The 16,142-nt window shown below is 50.6% G+C and overlaps 1 protein-coding gene across 4 annotated transcripts in view; it reads right to left on the reverse strand.

Moving 5' to 3' along the window:
* The window catches only part of ZNF536 (zinc finger protein 536), a 194,885-nt gene that overhangs the window by 164,412 nt on the left and 14,331 nt on the right, over positions 1-16,142 (reverse strand). For all 4 annotated transcript variants that reach the window (XM_042968669.1, XM_042968671.1, XM_042968670.1 and 1 more), the window contains exon 2: positions 14,871-14,986. The gene's annotated coding sequence lies outside the window, so the exon portion shown is untranslated. The remainder of the gene's footprint in view (positions 1-14,870; positions 14,987-16,142) is intronic.

Genomic DNA, 16,142 nt, shown 5'->3' on the forward strand with positions numbered 1-16,142 from the left:
AAGAAAAACAAGTAAGAGTCATCAGCTTGCAAACACTGGCTAAGTTCCATAAGAAAGTGTGGATTTTTGACCTCTCCGGAGAAACCCAAAGGTCTAGCAATCCCAGACCCACACTCCCGTGGACAACCCGCAGAGTGTGCATTCATTCTGCAGGTGGTCACAAGCTTGTCCATTGATGAGGATGCTCTTGCCCCTATGGCACCAGAGTTCTGAAGCCCTAGTCTTCACCATTCAGAGGCCGCTGATCAGAGGAAGGGGAAAACATGGTCAAGAGAAGCTTCTCCAAACGGAAGCTGGAGGGTGAACTGGAAGGACCGGACTTCACATCCCAGGCCCTACCCTACAGCGTTCAACCAACATGTGGCCTCAGAAGCCAGTTCTGCCCCAAGGCAAGGCCCTCTGTGCAGACGCTTAGGAAGTACACCTCCTTCCCTCCATTGTGGAGAGGATCTATCAATCCCGGAGGCACCAAAGAGGGAGACTAGGGCAGAGGCTCTGCCCTTTAGTTTCTCCAAACGTGAGGATCAGACACCCAGAGATAAGGCAAATGGTGGAAGACGAAGGACCAAACCCTGTGTAAAGACTTTACCAACCCCAGGGAACCACTGTTCTTAGCCCGGGGAGAGGCCAGGATGCCACAGGGATGGGAGGAAGCGGTAGGAAGGACTGGGACAAGGGAAGAGGAGGTGGAGGACGGAGGCGCAGGTGGAGGCAAGACAAGTGGGAGACACCACGCGTGGCCGTCACTCCCTATAGTCAGTAGTGTAGGTCACAGCCAGCGTCAGAGCTCACTCACTCCTGGTCTATTCTAGACTCTTGCAGCCCACCCTGCAGCTGGTCCTGCACTTCCTGGGGTCTGGTTAAAACTGAGCAGGATGGGCAACACCCCAGACCTCCTGAATCAGATACACATTAAAGGTGCAGATCTATCCACCTAACACAGCAAGTGGATGGCCACTGACCAGGGGCGGGGGGGTGGGGGTGCACATTTCTAGCAGACACACGTTTCAAGTCCATCCACCTCAATGATGTTCTTTTAGACCATCAATAAATATGGCTTCGGTAGTCAGATGATATTTAATTAGCCTTAAACTCTTTTATTTCATGTAAGTTAGAGCCTTGCCTGAGACACTTCATTTGGAAAGTAACCTGGCACTCAAGATTAAAATGAAATATTAGCATGTCAGTGGTAGCTTCATCGTGGTGAGCTCCCCTTCTGCCCTCCAACCCTGCAGGGGAACCACATGGCACTGCTTCCAAATCTCCACCACCCGCCCCCCGCAATATACATACACACGAGAGATTTGACATATGGGCTGTCAGAGGTGAGGGTTCAGACTTTCCTACATGCAAAAGGGGCTGTAGCCCCTAAGAAGTGAGAAATCAAAAAAACTCATCTTTGTCAATGTTGGAATTAAATTTTCATCCTTTTGTCTGAATTTCCTTTCTGCACCTCAGAGCCACCAAACCCACTGGTGCTTCAGAGCCTTTACAGGGACTGAACCCTCTGTCCAGGAGCTGCCCCTCCTCGCAAGCTGACTTGCTCTTTGGAGGTCAAACTCAATGTCACCTCCCCAGAGGACCTTTCCTGACCTCTCAGTCTCAGCTAGGCCTGCTCTCTCTGCCTCAGATCCCCCTATTTTAATACTCTGCATGGCATGTGTCCCTACAGATCGTTTTCCGGTTTCTTCTATTTGTTGATTTGTTTATTGCCTGCCTCCTCCAACTAGAATGTCTGCTACACAAAAGCACGGATTTTGTTTTGTTTTCTGCTATATTCCCAGGGCCTAAGACAGCGCCTGGCTCATCAAACAGGATAAAAGGAAGGAGGGAGGGAGGAAAAAGAAATGAGAGATTAGATCATAGATACATAGTCAAATGAGAGCTACATAGACACAGATGATAGAGAAATAGAAAATGGATGGGGGGATGGAAGGATGAATGACAGATGATAGGAAACAGAAAGAAAATGTATGGATGGATACAAAGAAAGAAATAGATAGATAGATAGATAGATAGATAGATAGACGGATGGAAGGATGGATGGATGAATGGATGGGATGGATGGGTGGATGGATGGATGAATGGATGGATGGATGGATGGATGGATGGATGGATGGAAGGAAGGATGGATGGATGGACGGATGAATGGATGGATGGATGGATGGATGGAAGGATGGATGCATGGGATGGAGGGACGGATGGATGGATGGATGGACGGATGGAAGGACGGATGGATGGATGGACGGATGAATGGATGTGTAGATGGATGAATGGATGGGATGGATGGATGGATGGATGGATGGATAGACAGATGGACAGATGGATGAATGGATGGGATGGATGGATGAATGGATGGGATGGATGGATGGATGGGTGGATGGACAGATGGATGAATGAATGGGATGGATGGATGGATGGATGGATGGGATGGATGGATGGATAGGATGGATGAATGGATGGGATGGATGGATGGATGGATGGATGGAAGGATGGATGGACGGACAGATGGAAGGATGGATGGATGAATGGATGGGATGGATGGATGAATGGATGGGATGGATGGATGGATGGGTGGATGGATGGATGGATGAATGGATAAGATGGATGGATGGACAAATGGACAGATGAACGGATAGGATGGATGGATGGGTGGATGGATGGATGGATGGGTGGATGGATGGATGGATGGATGATGGATGGATGGATAAATGGATGAGATGGATGGATGGATGGATGGATGGATAAATGGATGAGATGGATGGATGGATGGATGGATGGATGGATGGATAAATGGATGGGATGGATGGATGGATGGATGGATGGACGAACAATGGACAGATGGACAAATGGATAGACAGATAGACTGACAGCCAGCCAGCTCAAGCAATCAGACACTTTGGCTGACCCAGAAGAGCATGGTGCCTACTCTTAAGAGTCTTGCAATCTGGAAGAGAAGAGTTAGAAAGCACGGCCCCAGCAACTGCTCACAGCATTGTCAGATGTGACCAAAGCAGCACATGATTCAATGACAACTGGGGATCCTGAGGGCAGGCAGGAGCTCAGAGGAAATCTTGCTGCAGGGGCTGGAGGGACTGGCTTCCTTAAGAGTGGGGCAGGCGATGGCTCCATGGAAGAACCTGAGCCAGATCCTAAGAACCTGGCTGGATGCAAACATTCCAAAGAGCGACACCCAGTGATTCCCAAAGGCTGGCAGACAGGCGATTCAGACACACAAGATGATTTTAGATGATACACAGAAAAACTCCTTTTTTAAAAAAAAAATAACAACTTATATAATTATTTCAATATTCACCATGAAAAATATATAACTGGTACACCAAACCAGGGATTTCCTAGACATTATTTTAGAGCAAAGCTAAATATAATAATTAAAAGAAGGGTGACCTTTTAAAAACACATGAAGTCTACAAGCAGGTTGTACTCAATATGGTAAAAATCAAAAACAGAGGTATGTGAATGATGGCAGTGTGCAGCTTAGACCCAAGGGGTGGTTCTCAGCTCTGACTCTGCCCTCCCCCCACACTGTCCCAAAAGGCCTGGAAGGCCTCACCCACGGGAAGCCTTGCTCTGCTGGCTCTGGTCCCCAGCTGGGCTGTCAGAAGCAGATGTGACTTAACAGTCCTTCCCTGGGTTTGTAGAAGTGGCAAGGATGTGTCCGAGTGCACGAGGCCCTCCTTGGGCGCATATCCCCACTCTGCCAGAGCCAGACGGGAAGCAGAAAGTGCTCCAGGGAAGAAATCCACAGGCCGGCCCTGCCTCTTCCAGAAGAAGCCACAGAAGTCCCAGCAAATTCCTCCCCTTTGAAAGGAGAGAAGGAAGAGACAAGAGAGAGACAGAGACAGAGAGACAAAGAGAAAGACAGAGAGACAGAAACAGAGAGAGACAGACAGAGAGACAGACAGACAGACAACAAATGCTAGCTAAAGTCCTTATCAGGAAGAAAAATTTTTTAAAGCATGAACTCTATTTATACCCTGAATAAACAAGATAATTACGCGTTCGTTTCATAAGTTGTGCCGTGATTCCAAGATCACCAGTGGCCATGAATGTTTGGATTTCACATAAGCATGTTTAAAAGCCATGGGTCTTGACCCTCTGACCAGGAAGCTAAGCTTAGCCAACACTTTCACACTGCGATCAAGGCATAAAGCAGAGAGTTGAACAAACTAACATTCTACTCTTGGAATCAAAGTATAAGCAGAAGAACTGATGAATCTGCTAATTGTCCCGTTGTTCGTGCCTGCTCTTGACATTGGCACACACCCCTGGTACAACCCAAAGTGCATCTTTTGCACACATATGCCGAGAAAAACGTGTATGCCTCTGATGAATGTGAGTGTAGGGGTTTTCTTAAAAAAGCAATTCCCTCTTTATTATTTTCATTTTCTTTTAAAGGCCAGCTCACTGTGGACACTTCATGGGCCTGGCCTGAGTGTAGAGAAACTCCCTGCAACTGAGCGCCGTGGGTCAGCGGGCACGGGCTGGACACCCCAAACGTCACGCCATCTCTGCTTCACCCCTTCCTGAGGTCACTGTAAGTCCCGATCAGGAGAAGAGTAACGTCTAATTCTGCAAAAAGCTGATGGGTATATTCTTTCTCCCCAGCCCCATATCCACTGCCCAGGTCAGCCCATTTCTCAGGTACATCCCAATTGATCACAAACTCCCTGACCTGGCATGCAGCCTCTCTCACCATCAGTCATGTCTCCCCACACTTCCACTCATGCTAACGTGTACCCTAAGTGCCAACACCGCAGAGCTACTTATCACTCCCCAACACCAAGCCCGTCCCCAGTTTCCCCTCTACTGCCTCTGCCCAGAATGGCCCTCAGCATCCCCTCCCCCCACACACCCCAGCTGCAAATGCGCCTGGCAAATTCCTGCCTTCTGCAAGCAACTTCCCTCTTGCCTTTCCCTCATCTCTATTTATGAAAATCTTTTGGGGCCCCAAGGCCCAGCTGCAACACCAGCTCTCCATGAAGCTCTTCCTGAGCCACACAATGAGTCTGACTTTTCCCTTTTTATTTATTTTATTTTTTATTTTTTGGAGAGAGAGAGAGAGAGTGTGAGAGCATGACCGGGGGAAAGGGGCGGAGGGAAAAAGAGAGAGAGAGAGAATCTTAAGCAGGTTCCACAATCAGCACAGAGCCCGACAAGGAGCTCGATCTTGCAACAATGGGATCATGACATGAGCCAAAATCAACAGTTGGATGCTCGACTGAGCCACATAGGAGCCCCTGACTTGTCCATTCTTAAAAGGACTGTGCAGTGCTGAGCACAGTCAACATCATATTCACATTGCTCTTACTTATTAATCTCTCGCTCCCCAGTTTGAATTCGTGGCTCTCCGTTTAACCTAGGAGGTGGCACTGGTCACATTCTCATTGTGATATGGCTTTCTGTGTTTCTTCTGCCCTCTGTCTGTACCCTTCATTGCTCAGACGGTAGCACACAGAGTGGCAAAGCTTTGCACCTTTCTGTTGGCTCAAACTCTACTGAAGACTGACACGCCTGACTCCCCTCTGGGCACATCCTTTTAGGCTGAGTGTCAAACATCCTTAGGGACAGTCCTTGGGGTCATACTAATTTGCAGCCCTGGTTATAGCCACCTCCTGCAAAAGTAGTACACTCCAGAGCCTTCTGGGTTTCAATCCTAACTGAACTTACTGTTCCCCATGCAAACTCCACAGAAAATCTGGATTATGGGGGACAGACAGGAAATACCGTGTGTCCCTCTACCTCTCAACCTAGAATTCTAGGGGCTTGCCCCAACTCACCCGGTAATAGGTGGGCACTTGAGACACAAGATCCAAATCAAAGTGTTCAGCTGATGTCAGCTCTCAATTTCTCTCTGATTTAAAACAAGATCCAACAGTAGCCCAACAGGCCATATTGAGAGGAATGAAAGTATAAATTGGTCTTGTTGGCCTTGAGGCTAAACCTCAAATGCGGAACCACCTTTAGAATCCTATTTCAACTGTCCTCCCAAAAGCAGAAGGGCTCTGTGTTCTTCTTCATGGCGCTGGATCCTTTGAACCCAACTTTGCTGAGCTGAGGCAGATGTGAGGACCGTCCCGGAATCACATCACTGCCAACCACTCCTGGCAGCCCCCCCCCCCCCCCGCCGCCCCCGACACACACACACGCATGTGTCAGGGAAGGCCTGATACGGAAGGAAAGTTGAGATAGTTTTCTCCCTCTCTTTTCTTTCCCACCTGGCCCATTACCATACCCATGAAGACCACCTGGGTCAGTGAAAGAGAAAAGCCATCTTGTCTTTATCCAACAGATACCACACCATCGTACACACAGATCTTTATTTCCTACATAAAGCTAAAAGGTTTGTGCCCACTTTACTTTTTGTGCATTATCTTCCTTTTTCATTTTAATTAGCGTGCCTGAAACAAAAGACGATGATTTCAAAATATACTAGCAGCGCTGCAAAACCATCAAGACAGGGAGTTGTTCTTGCCTTTGTCACCTCTTACCAAAGGAGGGGACGCTTGGGACCGGGGAGAGGAAAAGTGTCCCCACCTAGACGGCAGTTCTTCCCTCGGTTTACCCAGAGAGAGAAGGAGAACCCGGGTTTTAGAAGGGTTAGGCTTGGTGAAGGAAGATCCCCAGGAAAAGAGTCATCCTGGGAGGAGCTGGGACAAGACGGATGGCCGGGGCTGGCCCACCCAGGCCCTCGGTCCACCAGGCCTGGAGCCAGGGGCAGTAGAACAGCAGGGAAGCAGCTAGAATGCCTGCCTGTGGGCAGTGGATCTGGCCCTAAGTCCAGTCCCTTTGCTTCTCTGGCAGCCAAGCCCAGTGTTCCCTACAGAGCGGCCTCCCAGAGAGCCAGCCTGTGTGGGTTCCATGGCCCCCAGCAGACGGTCTTTACCGCGGAATATGCTGGAAAGCAGCTTCTTCTCCCCCTCTGCTCGCTAGGAATCCCGCCCGCTTGATCCCCAGGACTGGCACACCTCTGCTCCAGGCACAGCTGCCGCCACCAGAGTCAAAGGGGCACTCGGCCTGAAGCTCTGGAAGAACAGGGCTCTGACAGTGACACAGCTCATGCTTGGGCTAAGCTTTGGTCATTGAGAGATCAGGCCATGGGCAATGGGGAAGTTGATTTTTCTTTTTTTAATGGAGATACAACCCAGATCCTTCTTACCACGTTTCTACAGCTGCCCATACTGCACTGTGTGGGACAGACAGACATCCACACAAGGCCAGGAGAAGTGAGGCACCATGGGTTAATGTGTCTCTTTTTTTTTTTTTTTTTTTTTAAATGTTGTGGTGTCTATTTGCAAAGCTGACCTAATGCACGGCCTCACAGCTCTCAACCTCTGAAGGGCCAAGAGGGACACAGGAGCCTTTGTCTAGGGGCAAACAAAGACAAAGTCATGGCAGAGTGGACCCTGAAGTGACGTGGGACGCCCACCCCGCCAGTGAGGACGCCTGCCTCACAAGGCCGCTCGCTGGGGCAGATTCCGAGGGAAGTGGCAGCAGGAAACGTGTGTCCAGCAGCCTCCACCCCGCTGCCTGCCTGGTCCCCACTCTTGGGAAGGCCCCACTCTGAGCGAGCTCACCTCAAACCCAGGGAGAAGTGGCATTTCCCCGCCACGCCAGCCCACACAAAAAGAAGCACCTCCAAAAAGAAAGATCCAAGGCACGTCTTGACACCTTAACTGAAGCTGGTCATTGAGACTTCTCCAGGCCTCTCCCCTGACCCCCTCACTCCAGAGTAAAACCCCCTGAAAGGTCTTTCCATTACAACCTGGTTGCAAAGCAGAAAGGGCCATTATTAGCTCCATACACGAATCAAGTGCCATTAAGGGGAAAGAATGTGACATGAAGCTTTTGTTTCCAGAAACGAAAGAAAGAAGGCCAACGAGAAAAAAAAAAAAAAAAGGAGAGAAAGAAGGAGGGAGGAAAGAAAGGAGGAGGAGGAGAGGAGAAGCCCCAGCAGCCCCAGCAGTGGAAAGAGAAACCAGCACCCAGATGCAGGGGAGGCTTTGCCGGGGCTGGTGCCGGGTGGCAAGAAGGGTTAAATTTATGTTCCATTACAAGTCCCCTTTTTTTTGGTTTCATCTTCTCAGTAAAACACATAACTTAAAATGAAATCAAATATTAAAAATGACAGACTCTATAAGTGCTGTGAGTAACTCCAGGTCACGGAGGGAGGGACGAGCCGGCGAGTTGTCAGGCACTATCTGTCAGAGTGAATTAGAAACAATCAACAGACACTGAAAGGGAAGGTGATTGTTATTAGGCAGCGGGGCTGGGATCGGGCTGCCCAGATGTGGTCGTGCATATCAAGGACAGGAAGCAGCAGTTTAATTCAGGAAGCCCCGGCGAACAGGGCAGCCGAGAGGAGAAAAGTCCTTTGTCGCTAATAAGCTGGAAGTTACTTTGATAACAGCAGGGTTAGACTTGAGAATAAAACACATTTCTTTCACTACCACACACCATTAATATCACAGAAATGCGGGCGGAAGCGACGCCGGGCGCACGCGGGATTAGCTGCTGGCCTGCCTTGCCCTGCAGCCGGGGAGGCCAGGCTCGAGGCCCCACCTGGACCAAAGCCTCCCCCACCCAGACCAAAGCCTCCACTCCTTCCGGGGCCAGGCTCCTTCTGACCACGCCAGGCCCCACGGTCGCCCTCCAGAAATGTCGTCTGGCCGAAAAAGCATAAAGATAGTATATTTCATTATTTCCCAGTGTCAGGCCCTCCCGTCTCTGTGGCCTGTGGGGAAGGTGCGAGCCCGGTAAACAGCCTCCATATAATGAAGTCCATGTATGCAGCAACGGAAAACAATTTTATATGCAGACAAGGCCCGATTTCATGAGAAATTACTTATGCAGGCGTTCTGCAATTATCCTGTGATACTTTCAGGCAACAGTCTGACAGCAGTTGTGCAAACAATAAAGGGATTACAGAAATAAAAACAAATAATATTACATACACAGAAACTCCATGTTGCATGTGGACGGGATGAAAGGAGCCAGGCAGGGGCCAACAGGAAGTGAGGCCAGAGACCAGCCCACCCCCATCCCACGCACTTGGACTATAGGAAAGCTCTCCCTGCCCCCCCCCAGCACCCTGGCAGGAGCCTGGCAGCTGTATGGGGGCCTGCGCCCCCTGTCGGGAGACCTGCTGGCCTCTCAGAGAGCTGAGGGCATGGGTCACGTTTGTAGAAGGAGCAGAGTCATGGGACCAGGAAGGGCCGGGCAAATAGCTGGACTGCGCAGCCTTGCCATTTTCTCTCTCACGCCAGGTGACCTCCCAGGACAGAATGTATCTTGTCCTTCTGGCTCATCTCCAGGGTCAACAGCGGCCACCCATGTCCAGCGTCAGCCCAGAGCTTCCAGTCAAGTTGGTGCAAGGTCAGCATTGCCCTTTCCCAGGCAGAACAGAGTAGGTACATCAGCCACCCACAAGGACCCATCAAGACTCGAGAGGCTGGGGGCATTCACCCTCGACAGGTAGGAGGAAGGAAGGGTGGTTCTATCACGTGCTCCCAGGGGCAGGAACCGAACTCACCCATCACCGTGTCCGCATCTTAGATATGGGGTGGCACCCTATAACTCAGGGGTCAGGGGTGACACCATGAGATGGGACGGTGGAGGCTGGCACCGGGACATCCTGCCCACTCTCCCCAGAAGACAGGTGCTTTCTCAGTGTGTCCCCTCCTCTGGGCAGCAAACGTCCCCATGCAGCCAGGAACTGCCCTGGCCTCCCCGCAATGAGGGAACACAGGAACAAAGATGGGACCAAGGACCGGCAAATGCTGGGTTCCCCGTGCGCTGTACCTGCTCCCAGAGCCTGGCTGTCCGGTGGGCGGCTGGGGCGAGTGCTGCCCGTGCTTACTGGACACCCACTGTGTGCACTGCTGAGCGCTGGCCGCAGCTCTGCTCAGTCTACAGACACTTGCATTTGCAGAAAGTTTTTTTTTAATTTAAATTAGTTGCTAACGTTAAATGAAAAATAAAAAAAAAAAGAACTGGATTTCTTTAACTTCTCTTTCCCTAAAAACTATGACGACCTGAAGAAAACAATCTGCCCACATTCCTAGGTGGTGGCTGCAATGATGAGGGCTGAGGGGATGCTCAGACCCTCCAGCCTGCTCTGTCCACATCCAGCTTCCTGCATTTACCACCTAGACCCTGAATATGGGTCTAGGACAACTGCCCAGAGAGAGAGCTGAGGCCTGTCCAGGACACACAGTAAAAGGCTGGGTCAAAGCCCATGCAGGTGTCCCTGTCCTCAGGAACTCAGTCTGGGGCAGAGCCCTAGCCCTCCCGTAGCTGAGCTGGCTTTAGCACTGATCATGTTTGTTCAAAACCTGCAGGGTTCTGTATCCCTAAGATGGGCCTATTAGATAGAACACCTGAGGGGCAACCCTCAGTCACCTGTGCAGAGATCAGGACCTCCCAGCCAGTCCCGGCCTCATCGTGTCCTGAATGTCGGCACACATCAAACCCAAGTAGGCCTTAGGCTTGGCAATCCCTGCATTCCAGGGAATATGGAAAGCAGTGTGGATTTGGTACATATCGATTGCGTTTGCTTAAAGCAAGGTGCAACAAATTCTAATGATTACAAATTCCAGAGGCGAGAGGTTATCAATCAATGCCCCCGGATGACTGCTGACCATTCGGCATGCCAGGAGCCGTATGAGGTGCTCTGGGAGCGGCTAGACAAACAGGACAGCCCCAGCCCCTGCCGCGGCCTCCACCAACTCAGAGTGGCCCCCAAGCTGCATGGAGCTGCCAGAGAGCCCGTCTGCTGTGCTCAGGTGAGAGTCGGGCTGGGCACAACCATGCCTTGGGCCCTCTCTGGGCCTCAGTCTCTAAACTTCTAAAATAAAGGAAGCGTTGATCGCCAAGGTGTCTGCTCACCCTCCTAGAGTCCAGCAACCAGGCTGCTGAGGGCAAAAGAGGCCAGACTATCATCACCAAGAGTCCGCATGCTACCGGACAACCCCTGAATCAGCATTAACAACAAAACAGTGCTCACATCTCAGCTTGGAGTCAGGTATGGGAGGGGCCTACGCCTCCCAGACCCCCACACAGACTCAGGCAGGCGAAGCTCCCTGACTAAGGGGGGCCCCCACAGCCTTCCATCTGCAACTGTGCCCAAGCCCACAGCTGGCTGGGGGGTTGGGGGGGGTCGGCTCAGGCCTCCCTAGGCTGCACAGGAAGCTCCAGTGGGCAGCCATTGGGCACTATCATGAGTCACCATGTTGCCTCTAAGGGCAGGGGCCCGAGAGCTTCACAAGATACACCCGCCGGTCAAAAGCAACAGAGACATAAAACTAAGGCAACACTCCTCACTATGGTCTACAAAGCCATGCCCAATCCAGGCCCTCCAACCCACCTACCCTCTCGCCAGGGCGCACTGTGCTCTAGCCTCACTGGCCTATACCCCGTCCCTCAGACATGCTGTTCCCTCTGCCAGAAACGCTCTTCCTCGAGACCACACCTGGCTGGCTTCTGTATGTCCTTCAGCCCTCTCATTTCCAATGTGCTTTCCTCAGGAGGGCCATCTTAACCACCCACCCCTCTCGAGGACCCTCCCTCCCTCTTTCCCGTCCCAGACATTCCTCGTGGCACTTACCCCTATCTGACATCATCTTATCCATGGTTCCCTTGTCTGCTGCTTCCAAGCCCCACAACACAAGCTCCTTAAGGGCAGGCAGCTTGCCTGTGTTGTCTAAGACTGTACCCAGGACTGCTCCCGGGCCGAGGGATCAGGCTCCGAAATCAGGAAGAAGCATGCTCACCACCCGCCAGCCGTGTGACCTGAGGGAGGCCATTTACTTTCTCTGACCCCAGTTTCCATATCTGGAAAATGGAACTAATGACAGTATCTACCTGCTGGGAACACAGTGAGGATTAAGATAAGCCCAAGAAACTTCTGGACCAGAACCAGTGCCACCGTACCTGTTCTCCAGAGTTCGAATGATCTCTGATTTGAGTTCTCTTTGGGGCCACGTGAGAATAACGAGACCTTACTTTCCTACCTCATTCGGCCGCTACAGAGGAGTTTGCGGGGATCTTGATCTTTACCTCCATGAGCCTGGAGATCTCCTGGTGAAGTTCAAATACGACGCAAAGCCCCACACACATATGCAGGGCTTATCATCATTATCACATAGAAATTACAATTATTCACTCCCTCCCCTGTGCTCCCAGAGTACCGCAGCATTTAACTCAAGTAATTACTGCTGCAGGAGGGCTGTTGACTCACGCAGCTGTGCCAGGACAACGGGGCCACCTCAGGACAGCCGGAGCCACAGCAGGGCCAGCACCCTAGTCCCAGGTCCTGCCCACACTCGCCTCAGAGGGGCCACACTGTGTCCGTCGGACGGAGGTGAGAGGTCCTATGGTCTCTGAGATGCACTGGCCTCTGCAAGTCCTGGGGTCTTTCTGAAGGGTGGAGCTCAGGGGGGCCGGACAGCCACACCTCACGGCTCTGCCTCCTGTCCCTGCTGGCAATTCTCTGGAAATCCACGTTGTGGTGGGCTATTAAATCATTTTCTGGCACGTGTGAGGGGTTCGGTTACTACTCAAAATAACAGCGGCCCTTTCTCGGGGCCTTGCTTGGGGTTTCTATGCAATGGTGCTTCAAGGGTGACTGGTTGTCCCAAAGCTGCACGTGTATAGCGTTTTATAGAACACTTTGCAAAGCCAAGTGTCCATTTTAAAGGATCGGGAAGACGGTCTTGGAGAGGACAGAAGCAAGGGTCCTGACAGGTACCTTTAGGAGTCCAGAAGTGGCCCAACTAGAACATCACAATTCCAGACTATTTGGAGAAAGTGTCCAACTCCAGGGCCTGAGAATCCCGTGTGCTGGAGCTGGGAAGTCAGTGACAGGCCTGGAAGGAGGTGCCTGTCCCTAAGACCTGTCCCCTCTCTTGGTCTCCAGGGCCCCAAACTCGCTCTCAGATAGAAGGTTGCGAATCCTACTTCCAGTTCACATGACCCTAAAATCATTCCAAGATTTACATTTTCCGGGCAGGAAAATCTCCCCACCTTCTCACCGCCAGTCCCAAGAACACCACATAGTTGTCCTTTATCCTCTCTGAGGCCCAGGTGATTAACTCTCTAAAACGTGGGCCTCCGTGCTGGAAGTGAAACTGGCGCGTGTCTTATTCTAGAGTCTGAGAAACCACCCGAAGGATGGCCGTGTCCATTCGCACAAGAAGCTCAAGTCAGTCCGCAGCCTCCCGCTCAGTCCCCCCACCTGGTCAGATGTGGTAGCTCAGCCTTCTCTCTTCTTCCCCGTCCGATGCAGGTCAAGGGAAACAGTCAGCCCCCTTGCAGTGCCTCCTCTCCCGCTCAGGAGCCACAGAGCACGGAATGCTCCAGAACAAGCTGGGGCAGCGGCTCCCCTGGGAAAGCCAGCCTCACGGGTCTCTTCTACCTGAGGCCCTCAGCAGTGGCGCTAAGCTGGGCTTTCGGAAACTGTGAGCATCCACGCAGCAGAATTCCTACCATCAATGTAGCAGCTAAATATTGTAAGACTCCTAACTCCCCCATCTGTGTTTTGCCTCCCAAGAGGGAAAATAGTCTTCACAGACATTCCCTTATCTGGCAGGCAAATTCTAAACCTTACTGGCAATCACAGTCTTGTTTTCCCAACCAAACAGCTATGGAACCAAAAATTGCTCCGCCTGTGATATGCTGAGGAGGGAAGTAGCCAAACAGCTCGGTCTGGAAGCCCGGGGGCCGGGAGGCCCTTGGTTTCTCCACCGCCAGAGAAGAGCCGGGGCCCTGCAGAAGTCCCCGCTGCCGGGGGAGGCCCGCCGGGCCGCTGGCGTTCACTGCTCCTTGTTCTTAACACGGAATACACCCACCAAGAAGCTGACGGAAAACACTCACCACGGTGTGAAATCAACACTTTCTAACTCAAATAAAGGGGGTAAAAAAAGGGAAAACTTCCAACCCTTTTGCGGCAAATATTTTCTCCCACGAGACGACGTGAGGCAGCCGCCCCCCGCCCCCCGCCCCGTGGCCCTGTGCCCTGCCACCACGCGTACCTTGGCACGCCACACCCTCACTTTCCAGCTTACGGTCTCTCCCTGCGTTTCACCTGGCCCTGCCCATTCTTCATGCCGGAACCCCGTACCTGGGCAACTGCTAATAAACCGAATCGGAGGATAACTATAGAAGCCTAATTGATAGGGGCCTTTATCGACTGGCCTTGATGTCTATCTGAGGTTCTCAACAGCCAAGATTTAAATGTTTCATTTTATTTCTAACTTTCACTTTTGCACATTTCAGCAATGTCAGGCTGAGAGGTATGGTTTTACTATCAGAAAGAATCATGGTGCAGAATAATTTATGACTTCAGCTTGGGCTTTCAGAAAAGCTATTTCAAATCTTCACTTTGATTTGCTTGTATCAAAACTACTCAAAATAACAGCGGCCCTTTCTCGGAACCGGAATATGTTAGCGGCACCTCAGGATTGCGAACTGAAGCCTCAGATTTATCCCAGAAGAAAACTTGAGAAGGGAATTAAGTCACAGAGGGGAAAATAACCCTTTTTTTGTGAGTCCTTTGTTCCCCCCCTCCCCACCCATTCCCCAGACACACACCCAAACCACAAAGGAAAACCTCCCGGCCCTGGGGAAAGGTCCTGTGGGCCACCACTCAGCCAGAGCTCATGGGCAGGCAGGGGAGTCCTACCGGGGTGATGGGGGTGGGGGGTCGGGGGGGAAGGCCAGGAGGAAGCCCCTGGGGCCAGGAGGAGAGAGAGAAGGGCTGTTTGGTCAGGATCTGTGTTAGGTCAACTCCACAAAGCAGGAGGAAACGATGTGTGTCCAGGGCAGAGAGTTCTAATATCGTTAAGACTCACCTTAGCAGCTTAACGGCATACTTGTCTTAAGGACTGTCAGTCTCGTGAGAAAACACCCCAGAAAGGATGTGGCTGATCCAGGCACTGACAGATCGCCAGAGGGGCGTCCCAGTTCCCTATCACAAAAGGAAATATAGAAAGAAATGATGTAAAGTGAAATGTAACAAATTCACCAAATCACAGCAATACGCAGAGGTCAAGGAAATTCAACTGAAAAGGTTAAAGATGAAATCAAATCCCGTGTAGGAGAATGAAAATCTATCCCAATGCAAGGCCACCGGTGACGTGCTGTAGACAAGAAGCTAAATACTGCCTAGCACTGGGATCCTTCATTTTCATCAGATCAATAAAAGCTTATATTTATCAGGATTCCAAGCAGCTGCCACTTCTGACAACCTCCACTTTATTTTCTCACTCCTTGTGCTGTATCAGGGCAAAGAGGAGAGGAGAAGCAGCTTTTAATGCTATTTACACCTGAAGACACAATTCCATTAAGAGGTCCTGTTTTGTTAAAGAAACAGGGATTGATATGATTATATTGGCAGGAGCGCGGGAAGTCCCTTTGTTCCTCCCCCCATGTTTTCCCCTTTGCAATCCAGACCCCGGCTCAGAGATTTCCTGACACCAAGTCTGCGTGCGAGCACTTTTTTGTTCAAACTTACCATTTACAAAGAGAGGCAAGGCTTTCTGCTAAAACAGTTACCACTCTAATCATCTGTACAACAATATTTGCTATCAGGCATTCTAAATAGATTATCACCAGTCCATCTGTGTCATTATTGATTTATAAGGCTTTAAGCAGCTTTAGAATAGAAGCTTTCCCACTGAAGGGTTTCTTGTATAAATCAGAGCCGTGCTCAAATATAGCAGCCATCACTCAAGATATTGTTCTTAAAATCATAACAAGAAGGAGAAAATGATAAATTGCTTGTAATATACTGATCCAAACTGATATGCAAATCTTGTTTTTTAAATATATTACTTGAGTAAAAAGAGGCATCATTAACATATGAATGCTATATGCAAATGATAGTGACAGAGCAGATGTTGGTGCATGTAATTGACCTATATGTGAATTGCATCAGAACCCTTAACTCTATTAATTCACTACCCAGTAACTAGATATTGTCCAAAAAGTACATTCTTTGAAACCATATACTGGAAGCAGAGCTGACAGGGTTCCAAGGATTCTGGAACAAGGTCACTGTCACTAGTATTTTGCTGTCATCTGCATTCCCCTTCTTATGGATGACATCATCATGGGGCCGTGTA

The sequence above is a fragment of the Panthera tigris genome, chromosome E2 (genome assembly GCF_018350195.1).
Source record: "Panthera tigris isolate Pti1 chromosome E2, P.tigris_Pti1_mat1.1, whole genome shotgun sequence".
Lineage (NCBI taxonomy): Eukaryota > Metazoa > Chordata > Mammalia > Carnivora > Felidae > Panthera > Panthera tigris.